Source organism: Lissotriton helveticus, chromosome 10 (genome assembly GCF_964261635.1).
Source record: "Lissotriton helveticus chromosome 10, aLisHel1.1, whole genome shotgun sequence".
NCBI lineage: Eukaryota > Metazoa > Chordata > Amphibia > Caudata > Salamandridae > Lissotriton > Lissotriton helveticus.
The window spans coordinates 209,111,866-209,126,391 of NC_136071.1; positions in this window are offsets into that span (position 1 = coordinate 209,111,866).

Sequence of the window (14,526 nt, forward strand, 5' to 3'; positions counted from 1 at the left end):
TAATCGCCCCTGGAGTGACGAAACTGTATCCGCGGGACGTCGGCGCTCCCATGCTGGCGCCAGCCTCACTTTGAATTACTAGAATCCTGCAGACCTCAGTTCCGGTGAAAGCACACTGTGACCCGGTAGGAAAAATTGTTGCACCCCCTCCCCTTTTTGACTGATAGTTCAAACCACCGATCCTTTCCTTTGCCCTTTTAACGGAACTTTGGACTGCCTCCCCCTCTTTTACATTTTCTAGAGAAAACAAAACATTAACCACTACATTAGCATAGCAGTTGACACCAGAACTGTTTTCAAATTGAAAACCAACAACATCTTCAACAGAATCCTTTTTGTTTCTGCTGTGACCCTGCTACAGCACAGGCATTGTCCCCAGCAGTAATTCTGCAATGCCGGTAAGAATAGCTGTGGTGCCTACTGGACTCACTCACCCCCGCGGCCCCCCACGCCGTTATTTGCTGGGCGGCAACTTACTAGACATCACTTTCGTGCCATCTAGATTTCAGCGCGTTCTGCTGCCTTGGAACTATTCGCACAACAGACTGCTACTGACGACCCACCCCCAGGCAACATCTTCTGAATTTTCATAATTTGAAAGAACTAGTAACATGTCCTCATCAGGAATTCAAAAGAAATTGCCACGGTCTCTTCGTTGTTTAAATGTTTTTACTGTTTTTGTTTTGTTGTATATATTTATATGTTATTAAAGTTTTATATTCCTACTACTTTGTTGGAGTGCTATATATTTTTAATGTGACACATAATTGTAAAAACTTTGATGTACAAAGAGTCATTCCTGGAATCTTCCGCTTCAGGCTCGGTCCCCTCCACAATCACAATACAGGATGGTTTTCAGATAGTAGGAACACGTGTGGTGTGACGGATCTCATCGGGTGTGGGCCTTGATCTACTATAACTCCTTTAAAGAGGGGTGATTCTTTACAGCTGGAGCCATAAACTACATCTGCAGGGCTAGCTGATAGCCCGGACAATCGGACACAGAGGAAGAGGAGTGTCAGAGGGTGCGGTAGTGAATAGGGCGAAAGGGAGGTGTCGGGCGGGCACAGAGTGTGATTTTCAGGGAAGAGCAGCGCAGATGGGGGGAGGTTTATTGCCGATGCATAAGACAGAGAGCGGGGGTGACCAGTGCCTGGGGAAGATGCTTGCGAGGGTGAGGAGCCATGCTACGAATCGACAGCGTGCAGAGAGTGGGTCTGGTCAAGGCATCTAAAATGGCTGCCGTGCACGACAAAAGTGTGGCATTTCAAAAAAGGCAAGATGGCGCAGACAATGTTTTTCAACACTTCCTCATTTCCTTCGAATCGAACGTTAACAGACGTTGGTGCATATTACCAAAGTTAAGCGATATTTATCGCTAACGATGCTTACCAACGAATTTTTTACCGCTAAGCATCGTCAGAAATTATCGAAGATAAACCTTGCTATTATCAAGGTTTATCGCAAATGCGATAAAAAACGGCCGCAATGCATGAATATCGCTAAAAAGTCAGCGATATTCATGCATTACCGAGCTAATGCTCTTAGCCATGTTATCCACCTCCCATTGGATAACATGGCTAAGAACTGCTCAGGGCAGGTATAACTTTTTTCAGATATTTATATATTACCTACTGGCGGTCGCCAGTAGGTATATATAGTTAGGATTTTTTCTCAATGGGTTTTTTGAAAATTCTATGTCTAATAACTTTGGCGTATATATATATATATATTACCTACTGGCGGTCGCCAGTAGGTATATATAGTTAGGATTTTTTCTCTATGGGTTTTTTGAAAATTCTATGTCTAATAACTTTGCCGTTTGTGGACGGAATTGGCTGAAATTTTCAGGAAAATGGCACATTTTGTTTCTGAGCAGCCCTTGAAAATTTGGGGGGGGTTCGTCAAGGGGGGGCCGAGAAAAAAGGGGGGTCCCAAAACGTGTTTTTAACATTGAGTTTTCCATAGGGCGGTTGGCCTCACTTTTAGCCCGAACGGCTGAATGGATTTGCACGAAACTTGGCAAAATTGTAGGGACTGGTAGCCCGATGTGCCTTTTGTAGGTCTCAATATATGTGCTCCAGTGGATTTTGAGAAATTAACGTTTAAAAAAAGATATATATCTGTAACAGCGGACCGGGCAGCGTCCTAGGACGCGTACTTTTCGCGCAACGGAGCTTTGTGAAGCGAAGCTGATTGGTTCTCCAGCGTCTGTCAACATTCCAAACAGTCCGTAGCGGCCGTCATCTTGTCTCTCGGTAGGATCGAGAGACAAGAGGAGGCCAAAACAAAGGGGGAAATAACCATAAGGGGGCATAGTAGATCCTCGCTGACCCCCTAGGTTTGATGTGGAGGTTTTAAAAGGGCCCCGCGGGGCAAAAAAAATAAATAATAATAATAATCGAACGGCTGAATGGATTTGCACGAAACTTGGCAAAATATTAGGGACTGGTAGCCCGATGTGCCTTTGCTAGGTCTCAATATATGTGCTCCAGTGGATTTTGAGAAATTAACGTTCAAAAAAAGATATATATCTGTAACAGCGCTCCGCTTCGCGTACTTTTCGCGTTACGGAGCTTTGCGAAGCTGATTGGTTCTCCGGCGTCTGTCAACATTCCAAACAGTCCGTAGCGGCCGCCATCTTGTCTCTCGGTAGGATTGAGAGACAAGAGGAGGCCAAAGCGAAGGGGGAAATGACCATAAGGGGGCATAGTAGATCCTTCCTGACCTGTTAGGTTTGATGTACCATTTTGCCAAGTTTGGTGTAATTCCGTTTAGCCATTCAGGCTGTAGACGTATGTAAATGTCCTATGGAAAATTGCATGGGGAAAACACATTTGAAAGTGTTGAAATTTAGAACCAATTAAAATGTTACTTTGGTTTTGTATTTGTGTGTGATGAAAGTTAATTGGTTATGTATATATCTCAAATGAGAGGAAACCACAGCCATTTTGTGATACTACTGTCTGAGGTACATTTGTGAGGAATTTTTGGTGGTGAATTTCTGGTGTTTGATTTACACAGTACTAACACTTCTCCTACTTTTAAAAAGGTGAGTTGTTAATTTGTAAGGGGAACTATGTTGTACACTTGAAGATAATTTGAAAAATGTTTTCTGTTATTTATTTGCAGTCCTTCTGTTATACTAAATACTTGATAAAGTTAGTTTTATATTATGTATTACTAAAAACGATAAATGAAAGTGATTATTTTTTTTCTGCAATTTACAGCAAGCAATTTCAAAATAAAATGGCTCACAATGAAGAGACCGTGGCAATTTCTTTTGAATTGTCCACTACATTGATTGAAATTGAGAGCACCAATAATGAAATATTGTCACAAGGAGGAGATGACTTGAATGATTCCACTACATTGATTGAAATTGACAGCACCAATAATGAAATATTGTCACAAGGAGATGACTTGAATGATTCCACTACATTGATTGAAATTGAGAGCACCAATAATGAAATATTGTCACAAGGAGGAGATGACTTGTATGATTCCATTAGATTGATTGAAATGGACAGCACCAATAATGAAATATTGTCACAAGGAGGAGATGACTTGAATGATTCCACTACATTGATTGAAATTGAGAGCACCAATAATGAAATATTGTCACGAGGAGATGACTTGAATGATTCCACTACATTGATTGAAATTGACAGCACCAATAATGAAATATTGTCACAAGGAGGAGATGACTTGAATGATTTTTTTGATCAATCTCTTGATGGCGAATTTATCGAATGTTTGGAGAGGATAGAGTTACAAGAATCATCATTGCAGACTTTTCATGAGGACATTGGTGATGAGGACATGTTACTAGTTCTTTCAAATTTAGAAAATTCTGAAGAATAAATTTATATTTAGAAATCAAAAATTGTTTGAGACATTATTCATTTTTATTTTTAATTTATGAGGTTGTAGCGAAGTGATTGTAGTATAAAATGAGACTTATAGTATAGAGTGCAACATTTTTATGTTACATGGTAAGTTTACTCATATTTACTTCCCTTGTGCCACTATATTATCTCCAATGTGTATTTGACATCTCTTCTTCATCTCCGGCCTCCTTTCTCTCACTGTGTGTCTCCGATTCATCTTATCGCTGCTATTTTGTGTAATTACAGAAGAGAGTAAAATAAAATAGTTCGGAACGTGAAAAGGGGGCAAAGTAGAGTACTCCTCACCCCCCTGGCCTTTTTAGGCGGTCCCAAAAGGATCAGTTTCTGCTTTCCTGAGAGATTATGGTATGAGTTCCATATACCACAATAACTTGCATTACAACATGCAAGATATCTATCTCCTATTACCAACTTTTGGAGATATTCGCGCTAAGCGCGAATATCTCCAAAAAGTAACACCTGCCCTGAGCAGTTCTTAGCCATGTTATGCAATGGGAGGTGGATAACATGGCTAAGAGTATTAGCTCGGTAATGTATGAATATCGCTGAGTTTTTAGCGATATTCATGCATTGCGGCCGTTTATTATCGCATTTGCGATAAACCTTGATAATAGCAAGGTTTATCTTCGATAATTTCTGACGATGCTTAGCGGTAAAAAATTCGTTGGTAAGCATCGTTAGCGATAAATATCGCTTAACTTTGGTAATATGCCCCAACGTCTGTTAACGTTCGATTCGAAGGAAATGAGGAAGTGTTGAAAAACATTGTCTGCGCCATCTTGCCTTTTTTGAAATGCCACACTTTTGTCGTGCACGGCAGCCATTTTAGATGCCTTGACCAGACCCACTCTCTGCACGCTGTCGATTCGTAGCATGGCTCCTCACCCTCGCAAGCATCTTCCCCAGGCACTGGTCACCCCCGCTCTCTGTCTTATGCATGGGTAATAAACCTCCCCCCATCTGCGCTGCTCTTTCCTGAGAATCACACTCTGTGCCCGCCCGACACCTCCCTTTCGCCCTATTCACTACCGCACCCTCTGACACTCCTCTTCCTCTGTGTCCGATTGTCCAGGCTATCACCTAGCCCTGCAGATGTAGTTTATGGCCCCAGCTGTAAAGAATCACCCCTCTTCAAAGGAGTTATAGTAGATCAAGGCCCACACCCGATGAGATCCGTCACACCACACGTGTTCCTACTATCTGAAAACCATCCTGTATTGTGATTGGGGAGGGGACCGAGCCTGAAGCGGAAGATTCCAGGAATGACTCTTTGTACATCAAAGTTTTTACAATTATGTGTCACATTAAAAATATATAGCACTCCAACAAAGTAGTAGGAATATAAAACTTTAATAACATATAAATATATACAACAAAACAAAAACAGTAAAAACATTTAAACAACGAAGAGACCGTGGCAATTTCTTTTGAATTATCCAATAGATTTATTGAAATTGACAGCACCAATAATGAAATATTCTTGTCAGTAGCGGTCTGTTGTGCGAATAGTTCCAAGGCAGCAGAACGCGCTGAAATCTAGATGGCACGAAAGTGATGTCTAGTAAGTTGCCGCCCAGCAAATAACGGCGTGGGGCGCCGCGGGGGTGAGTGAGTCCAGTAGGCACCACAGCTATTCTTACCGGCATTGCAGAATTACTGCTGGGGACAATGCCTGTGCTGTAGCAGGGTCACAGCAGAAACAAAAAGGATTCTGTTGAAGATGTTGTTGGTTTTAAATTTGAAAACAGTTCTGGTGTGAACTGCTATGCTAATGTAGTGGTTAATGTTTTGTTTTCTCTAGAAAATGTAAAAGAGGGGGAGGCAGTCCAAAGTTCCGTTAAAAGGGCAAAGGAAAGGATCGGTGGTTTGAACTATCAGTCAAAAAGGGGAGGGGGTGCAACAATTTTTCCTACCGGGTCACACTGTGCTTTCACCGGAACTGAGGTCTGCAGGATTCTAGTAATTCAAAGTGAGGCTGGCGCCAGCATGGGAGCGCCGACGTCCCGCGGATACAGTTTCGTCACTCCACGGGCGATCATGGCAGTCATTCCCCATCGGGGGTCGGAGACTCCCGCGGCTCCTCTAGAATCTTCAAGGTCGTGGAGGACTACGGTGGTGGAGTCAACCAGTGACCGGGCCATTTCTTTATGCTGGGCCCGCTCTTGCCAGGTTGACCGCCATTTTGAGAGTTCGGTAGCTACTGGCGATCGCGGGGTCAAATGAGCGGACGGGCTCCACCCTGCCGGGCGAGTCGTTGCAGCATGGCCACAGTGGAAGAACCCTTTTCCGGGCGCCTGGAGCGCTGAGGGTGCAGCTGGGAAGCCTCCACCTGGGGAGGCGGGAGAGGCCTGTTCGCACCATCTCTCCCTCCCAGTGCACCCCACGGCTTCTCGCTTGAGATTTGTTATGGCCGGACCAGGCGATGAGGACGAGGGGGGGGGGGTCGGAGGCATGTGCAAAACATCCCCCCCCCAGTGTTGTCGCAGCCATTATTCATGAAAGAAGAAGTGTCCCGTCCGTCTTCGGGCCGGGCTTCCGGTAGATGTCGGCCGGACGCCCCTGGCTCTGGCCCATGAACGGGTTTCTTGGTTTATCGGCTGCAGCCGGATCCCGTCGGCCTCGGCCCCCCGACCGTTGGTGGCCGGACCGGAAGAGCATGTGGCGGGACTACCTGAAACTGTCAAGGGGCACCGCGGCCGGACTGGGAGAGAGAGGGGAGGGTCGAGGACACGGACATTCCCCCACCTAAAACTGTCCAGTGTTGTAAATCCCCCTGGCCGGGTCCCGCTGGCCTCGGCCTCTCCTCCGGCTACACCCTATGTTAGGATCTCCTGGCCGAGGCCTGGCAGCAGGACCTGCCTTATATGGGCTGCTCCCGGCTGGGCGTAGCCGCAACCCTGCCGCACCTTGGAAGTTTCCAGAGTGGGGGCGGATGTTCTACTGACTTGCATTTTCCCTAGTCTATCGATTTTTTGGGCGTGGCAGGCGGTGGGACAGCGAGGGGTGATTTGGTTTCTCTTACTGTTTTTCTGGTCTCTCACCACTGGCATATTTTAACGTTTTCTTGTTTCTAGGACATTAATAGGTTTTATCATTACGTTATGTTATCGTTTCTTTGTTCGTTGTTTAATAAAAGTTCATGTTCATCAGTGGCCTACTGATTTTCGTTTTCCTATTCTTTTCTTTCCAGGTTGTTTCATGCTAACGTTTCTGTTAACAGGATATAGTGATCACTTCGTTATTATTGCATATGTCCTTTTCACTAGGGGTGCTCTCTGGTCGGGCCAGATGACGTATCTCTAGTAAATGGTCCGGGTGAAACAGGTGCATCAATCAGTGGGGAGTAGATAGGCATGACAGATTACAACGGGGGAGAAAGGTCCGCATTACGTACCCTTTCACTACTTGCAAAGATTTTCCTATGTTTATTTGCAAACAGGAAATACCTCCAAAAAGAACTAATTCCCAAACAGTCAATGTTCGGACAATCAATCAATCAATGAGGAATGAAATAGGTACGACGTGTTAAAGGCTTGCGTTACCTACCCTTCACTATCTGCAAAGGGAGAGAGAATATTCCTATTCTTTCTCGTTTGCAGGCAGAGAAGATCCTTAAGAGAACCAACTTCGAACAATTCAATGCTCGATTCAAACAATCAACAAGGGGTACTGTGAACACAAATGAACGCCGCTTATGTACATACGCATTGCTATTTTCAACAGGTTGTTCCTAAAGTTTCTATTTTAGCGAGGTCAAAAAGAGATCCCATTAGTGGCCTACTGATTTTGCTTGATTCCATCAGTGATGTCATTTGAGATGTCATCAGTGATGTCATCAGTGATGTCACTGACCATGTCATGAATGATGTAATATGTGACATGATCAGCAGTGGATTGCGGGTGCACGATATATAGTTAGAACAACTAACTATATATGGAATTTCAATGGTTTTGTGTGAGTAAAATAAGGTTTTTTAAATGCTAATTCCTAACTATATATGGTCTATAACATATGGTTTTTTCAGTGAATATATATATATATACATATTCACTGAAAAAACAAAGGTTACAGGGATGTTATAGTTAGAAATATAATTTAAAAACCTTAGAAATTCACTGAAAAGACACAGGCTACAGGGATGTTATAGTTAGGTTCAGATTTTTCACACACAAAGCTGTAGCAATTCAGCAGTTATAGTTAGATTTCTCCTTAGGAACTATAACTTGTGCCATAAGGTAACTGAAATTCATGCCCCACCGTGCAGTTTTCTGATCAATAATTTTACAGCAAATGTTGCCATGATATTACCAATGATGTCATAGATGATGTCATGTGAGATGTAATAAGTGGGGTAATTAGTAGTACATGGCAAGGGCACCAGTTATATTTATCGTATGACATGAGTTATGTTTACCTAAGATAACTCTAACTAAAACTGCTGAAAAATTCTGAATCTTACTGTAACGTGGCCTAAGATCAAGGGATGATATTAAAAAGTGTAGAAGACACTGCATTGCAATTGTCTGCTAAGGTTTTTTAGATTTGAGATAGGGACATTTATCTGTATGTGTGAAAGTGAAGTATGGTTAGTGTGGTGGACCTTTTGCACAGAGGGAAACTGTACTGATCAGGGTGATTCCCATCAGGTTGAGGTTTCATTCGAATGTGTGTCAGAGTGGATCAGAAAGCATGTTTCCAAATTATTTCTTGCATGATTGAAGGTTTCATGCTGTTTATTCCTTTAGTGAAGCAGACAATCGTATTTACTGTCATTGCATTGTATTTGTTTGCATGTGAAAATTTTAAAGGAGGGTGTTCTGGTACAAGGATTGGGACTGACATCACGTTATGCCACACTGGGATTGGTCGGTTGGTGTAAGCCACACTGCTATTGGTTGTCTATGTCACGGAGTGCCGCACTGACATTCGTTGATGATTTTTGAACGAGAACTGTGAGTACATTATTGGGTCCTGCTTTGAAATGAACAATTCTAATTGTGAGTGTTGAAGAACCTATATGTCAAGTATTACAATTCGAAATGTTTAAGTTATCTAAGATTTGATTAAGAGAGATGTGACGATACCTGTTATGGATGGAGAAGAGGCATCACCAGAAGATGCTGCAGGCCATTATATGGTGATAAATGTATAACTACACACTTGTATTTTGCTTAAACAATGGCACAAGATCACTGAGAAAGAATGTGCACTGACGTTTCCATGCTATGGTACACTCAATGTAAAGATCATTTAAAGCCTGAGGAGGATTTATGTGAGATGAAACCACAGCCTATGTCTACACAGTTTAAAGCACTAAATGCATGGTAACATTCAGCTCATGCCAGAGAGAAAGAGAGATATCTGGGAAAATCTAGAACGGCAATTGGCACTAATGCTGATGCGCAGTGGGACGCAGAACAGAAGAGGTGGAGAAATGATATGATAGAAGGTGCATATATCCAGCATTTATAATCGATGAAATGGAGAAAGGGTATGAGTGGAGAAGGAAAGAAAAGAGGAATAATATAAAGAGAAGAGGGATAAAATAAAAGATAAGAAGGAAAGATGAAAACGGTGACAGTGACACTAGTGATAGTCTTTCAGATGTAATGTTGTGGGAACCCCCACCTCTGTATAATGAGACCCAAGTAGTGGAGGGTGGGAATACTACTGTGAATGGAAATACTGGATTGGCTACTGCGCCAGTAAATGGGAGCCCTAATATGATGGGGTCTACTTATGTGAATATGGATCAAAACCCAATGGGAGGGAGTTCAGGGATTTGTGTCCATGGTACCTCCTCAGCTCTTAATGCCCCAGATGCCCTTACTGTTCTGGTTACCTTTGGACCGGCGGTTGCAAGATATAACCCCGGTTCTGCGTGAAATGGGACTCCAGCGAGCTTCAGAAAATGCCCCCACAAGTTCAAGGGCCGGGGAATTAGTTCCTTAAATCTCAATTAATGCGAGTTCCCTTGTGGTGTGAGTGCAGACCCACCGCAAATTAGACTGGTTTTAATCCTTTGGGGTTAATTAAAGGGTTGCTAGATTTGGGTTCGATCACATGGGAGCCGTCCCTGAATGAGCATAGTAGCACACCCTGAGCAAAGGCGGTATAAAAAAAGGTTCTGAGGAGCAGACTAGTCTTAGGGACTGATTATGACTACCATGGTCTGATGGAACGCCATAGCCAGAGTAGCTGTGTCGGCAGCGGTGCACAGGCAGTCTGACTGCCCTATTATGAGTTTGACGGTCAGACCACCAAAGGATCGCTGCTACCACCAAGGACCTCAGATCCCGGGCGGTCTTACAGAGGTCTGAGGCCCGCAATATGACGGTGGTGCCAGCATTTTAAGTGTTTCCTCACCGTAACAGTTTTTATGGCGTTGAGACCCCATTGAAAAGTGTGGTGGTGAGGAAGCTAGGGCCCCCTGACACAGCAGGGCCAGGGGATGCATGCAGGGGGGCACCCCTGTATGCATGCTCCCCCAGTTCCTGCACAACATGGACTTAACAGTCTATGCTGTGAAGGAACGCACTATGGCGATCCCAAGGCACCGCCTTACTAAGGCGCACATACAAGCCTTTGAAAGGCACCACCGTGGGGCTGCCAAAGCAGGACTGCCCAACCTGTATTCCACTCAGAATACAGCAGGCGGTCTCAATACGGTTTTAGGGGTGTGGCAGCGGGGCGCTGGCATGGCGGCCCACTTCCACACAGCCAAACTCATAATCTGGCCCTTAGTGTTCAGGAATTGGTTGAGTGGTTGAGAGCTCGTAATGGTACATTACTTGGGAGTAGGAGGGCAGAATTGAGTTAAGGAACAATTTAGTCCTCTTTGAAGGTAAACCTGGAAGATGTGAGAAAATTTAAGTTAGGATTGGATGATATGATAAGTGGAAATCTTGAATTGGCCCGAAAAGGAACTTATCAATAAAATGTACTTTTTTATGAGCAAGGATGTTACTAGGAGAGCAATGCAACCTTATGGTAAATTTTCTGAAATAGCTCAGAAATACAAAGTAGATTTAGAGTGGACAAAGAGTGAAGTCACCTTCAAACTGCTCACCCACGCCTTCAAATCTCTCCACAACAAAGAACCCAAATACCTCAACAAGAGAGTCTCCTTACACGTACCCAAGAGGACCCTCACTCTGCAGACCTAGCCCTCGCAGAGACACCCCGCATCCGCATCCGCAGAACCAGAGCAGGAGGGAGAGCTTTCTCCTACTTCACAGACAAAGTCTGGAATGGCTCCCCCACCATCCACACCTTCAGGAAGAACCTCAAGACCTGGCTCTTCGACTAAACCGGAGCTGCACCCCCGTCCTCCTTAGCGCCTTGAGACCCTCGCAGGTGAGTAGCGTGCTTTATAAATCCCCTGATTGATTAATTAATTGATTTACAGAGGAACCACCGGCTCTGCTTTTGCAATCAGGAATTACAAAATATGAGAATGCCAAGGCTGAAAATACAAATTCAGGAATTAACGCACAGCAAATGGATTTGGAGTGCAAATTATGAGAGGCTGTTGCAGGCATTTAAACAGTGTAGTGTAATGGAAATGTGGGAGGCGGAGGACATGGGGACATTTGGTGTCCAGGTTTGTGACAGGGTTGAGGCCAGAGATTAGCATGATGATTCAACAGTATTTGATTTGTTGGCAGAAAAAGTAAATTTGATGAGATCTTGTCATACTCCAAGTACTGCAATGATGAAATTGACATGAGGAGATGAAATTGAAGGAGAAACCTATGGTTGGAAAGATGAAAGCTGCCCTGAGTGGGGACCAAAGTCAGCCATTCATAGGGAATGCTCGTCCAATGCAAGGAGTATATAATCAGGGGGTCCTAGCCATGCAAGAGGGAGGAGGATTTCTGTCACAAGGTAGAGGTCAGGATGTCCCCATTGGTACGAGTACTGAAATCGATGTAGCCACATTGAAAAAGTCTAACCCATACCACTATTATGGATCACTGACATAATATCGAGGGACAGAATATCGACTACCAAAAATATCGGCGAAAAAATATCGACAGACGTAATATCGACTTTGTATCTACAAACAGGTAAGTACTAAAATATCGAGTAAAAAATATAGTTTACAAAAATATAGTTTATAAAAATATCGACTTTATTAAAAACAATGTTAAATTAAATTAATATTAAAAATTAATTACTAAAATATACTTAAAAATACTTAAATTACCTTATATTAATTAAATAATTAATTAAAGTTATAAAAAAATGTTACAATCATATTTGTTAAAACATATATATATAGTAACATAATATAATTAAAAAATATCCAATATGGGGGGCGTGGCTAGCAGCCAACGATGGCGGCTGCAACTTAGAGAGGCTCCTGGGCAGAGGCGGCTTTCCGCGAATATCCGTAACTGAATCCTGACACTTACAGGCGGAGAGGGGCGGACCGGACCCAGCGTCCGTGCGGCAAGCATCGCTGTAATTCCCGGGAACGGCGGCGGCCTGCAAGGGCGGGATCCCGCGGTCAAGAAGCGGAGGAGGAGCGGGGCCTGACTGCAGCAGTGCAGCCGCGGACTGAAGGCGCGACTGAATCCGGCCGGAAGTGGCCCAAAGGCGGGGGTGAGTGGCAGGAAGCGCCGGCTCTATGAGCGCATCACCCGGAAACCTCCGTGAGGCTCCCCTCCCATCACCCGGAGCACACGGGCGCACATCAACGCAACCCATCGGCACCCCCCCGGTCCGGCACACATTCACCAGTGGTGCGACAGAAGCGGCGCAAACTCAGCCTGGTGCCGCCATTGCCCGGTCACGCAAACGGAGTACACCAGGCCCCAGTAACGGCCGTCAAAGCCACACAGCGACCGGAAGCATCACTCGGCGACCACTGCGGTCATCGGGCAGTGGGCGCTGCGGACTTCTCAACGGGAACACCGGGGGCCATACGCACACTGAGCCACAAGGGGGGCAGGAGCCTGGTCGGTGCGCATAACGGGGAGATACTGAGGTGAGGCATACTGCGACGACCACAGCTGGAGTGGATCGCAACTTACAGCGCACCACCAAACTCCCCTTGGGGCTACTTGCTGGGGGAAGACCTGGCACCTGGTCAGTACACGATCTCTGTGAGGACGCTGGACCGCTACACACCAGTGGGGAAACACCATCCCCCACTGCGGTAACCATACCATCAAACACAGCCAGCCATCGGAGAGCGCGACCCACGCAAGATCATTCTCTCCTGCTGCCAGTTTGCTTCGTGGCTGGACCATGTCTCACAGGGGCCCCAGAAACACCGCGACCCAGGCCAAATTGGACAAATTTGCGTATGAGAGGCACTCGCCGCCCCAAGACCAACGCAAGGCCGCCGGCAAAACGGCAGAAACAGAGGGGGCGCGAAAGGCCACGCTAGATGATGTCCTGGCTGCTCTGGCCCAAGTACAAACGACGGTGGGTGCCACGGCGACGGAGGTCACCCTGATTAGAGCGGATCTCCAAAAGATGAACGAGAGGGTCAAGCAGGTCGAGGTGGTCACCAAATCGCTAGTTGAGGATGTATCCGAATTGCAAACAGCAGTAGAACGTCTGCAAGCCGATAACACACTGCTGAGGGACAAACTGGATGACCAGGAAGGGCGCTCCCGGCGCAATAATGTCCGAATTTTAGGTGTGCCGGAATCAGAAGACACGGGAGCGTTAGACCTATATGTGGAGGACCTGGTCAAAACACGGCTCAAGCCCAAGGGACTCTCGAACTTCTTCTCCGTCGAAAGGGCGCACCGCGTTCCGGGAGGAAAACCCAAGTCGGGGGCCTCACCGCGACCGATACTGGCCAGATTGTTTAATTTCCGGGATCGGGATGCCATTCTGCAGGCCGCAAGAGTGGCACCGGCCATCCAGATCCAGAACTCCAGGATTGCTTTCTTCCCGGACTATACAGCGGAGGTGGCCAGGAGACGGAGAACGTTCCTGGAGGTGAAAAAGACCCTGAGAGACAAAGAACTCCCATATTCGATGATCTTCCCGGCTAAGCTGAGGGTGGTGGCGGACAAAAAGGTATGGATCTTCGACTCACCTGATGCAGCCCGTGACTGGCTGGAGGGTTGGCACACCGTTGGAAAACAGCGCAAATCGCACAGACCGGATCGAGACCGTGGGGAGGGCAGCAGAACTGGCTCACAAGCATCTGGTCGAGTGGAGGGAACGGAACCCTCACCCTCCCATGGATTTGAAGGGGGCGGCGAGGAAGAATGACCCCGACCAAGGACTCTGCGCACTAAGAAGCCGCTGACCGCTGAACTGACTTATCTCTTTCGCTGCTACACGTAGATGCTAGCATGGCCGCCCCGAAAGCCTTCAGGGAGGTCGCCTGCCTGGGGAGACGCTCTCCCCCCCTACACGCAAGTACTCTGGTTTTGGGATGGGTAAAGCACTCTGCTCAGTTGGGGAGGCGGGCAGTTAAAGGTCCGTTAAGCAGGGAGGCAGGGAGGGGGGTTTGTTTTGAAAGGTTTTTGTTGGGAATGTACACAAAGGGTCGAGGGCAGTGTTTCGGTACTTACAGGAATCAGAACGCATTACTGGGAACGGACAGTGACTTTATGCCCCCCTGATGCATCTAAACACTTGGCT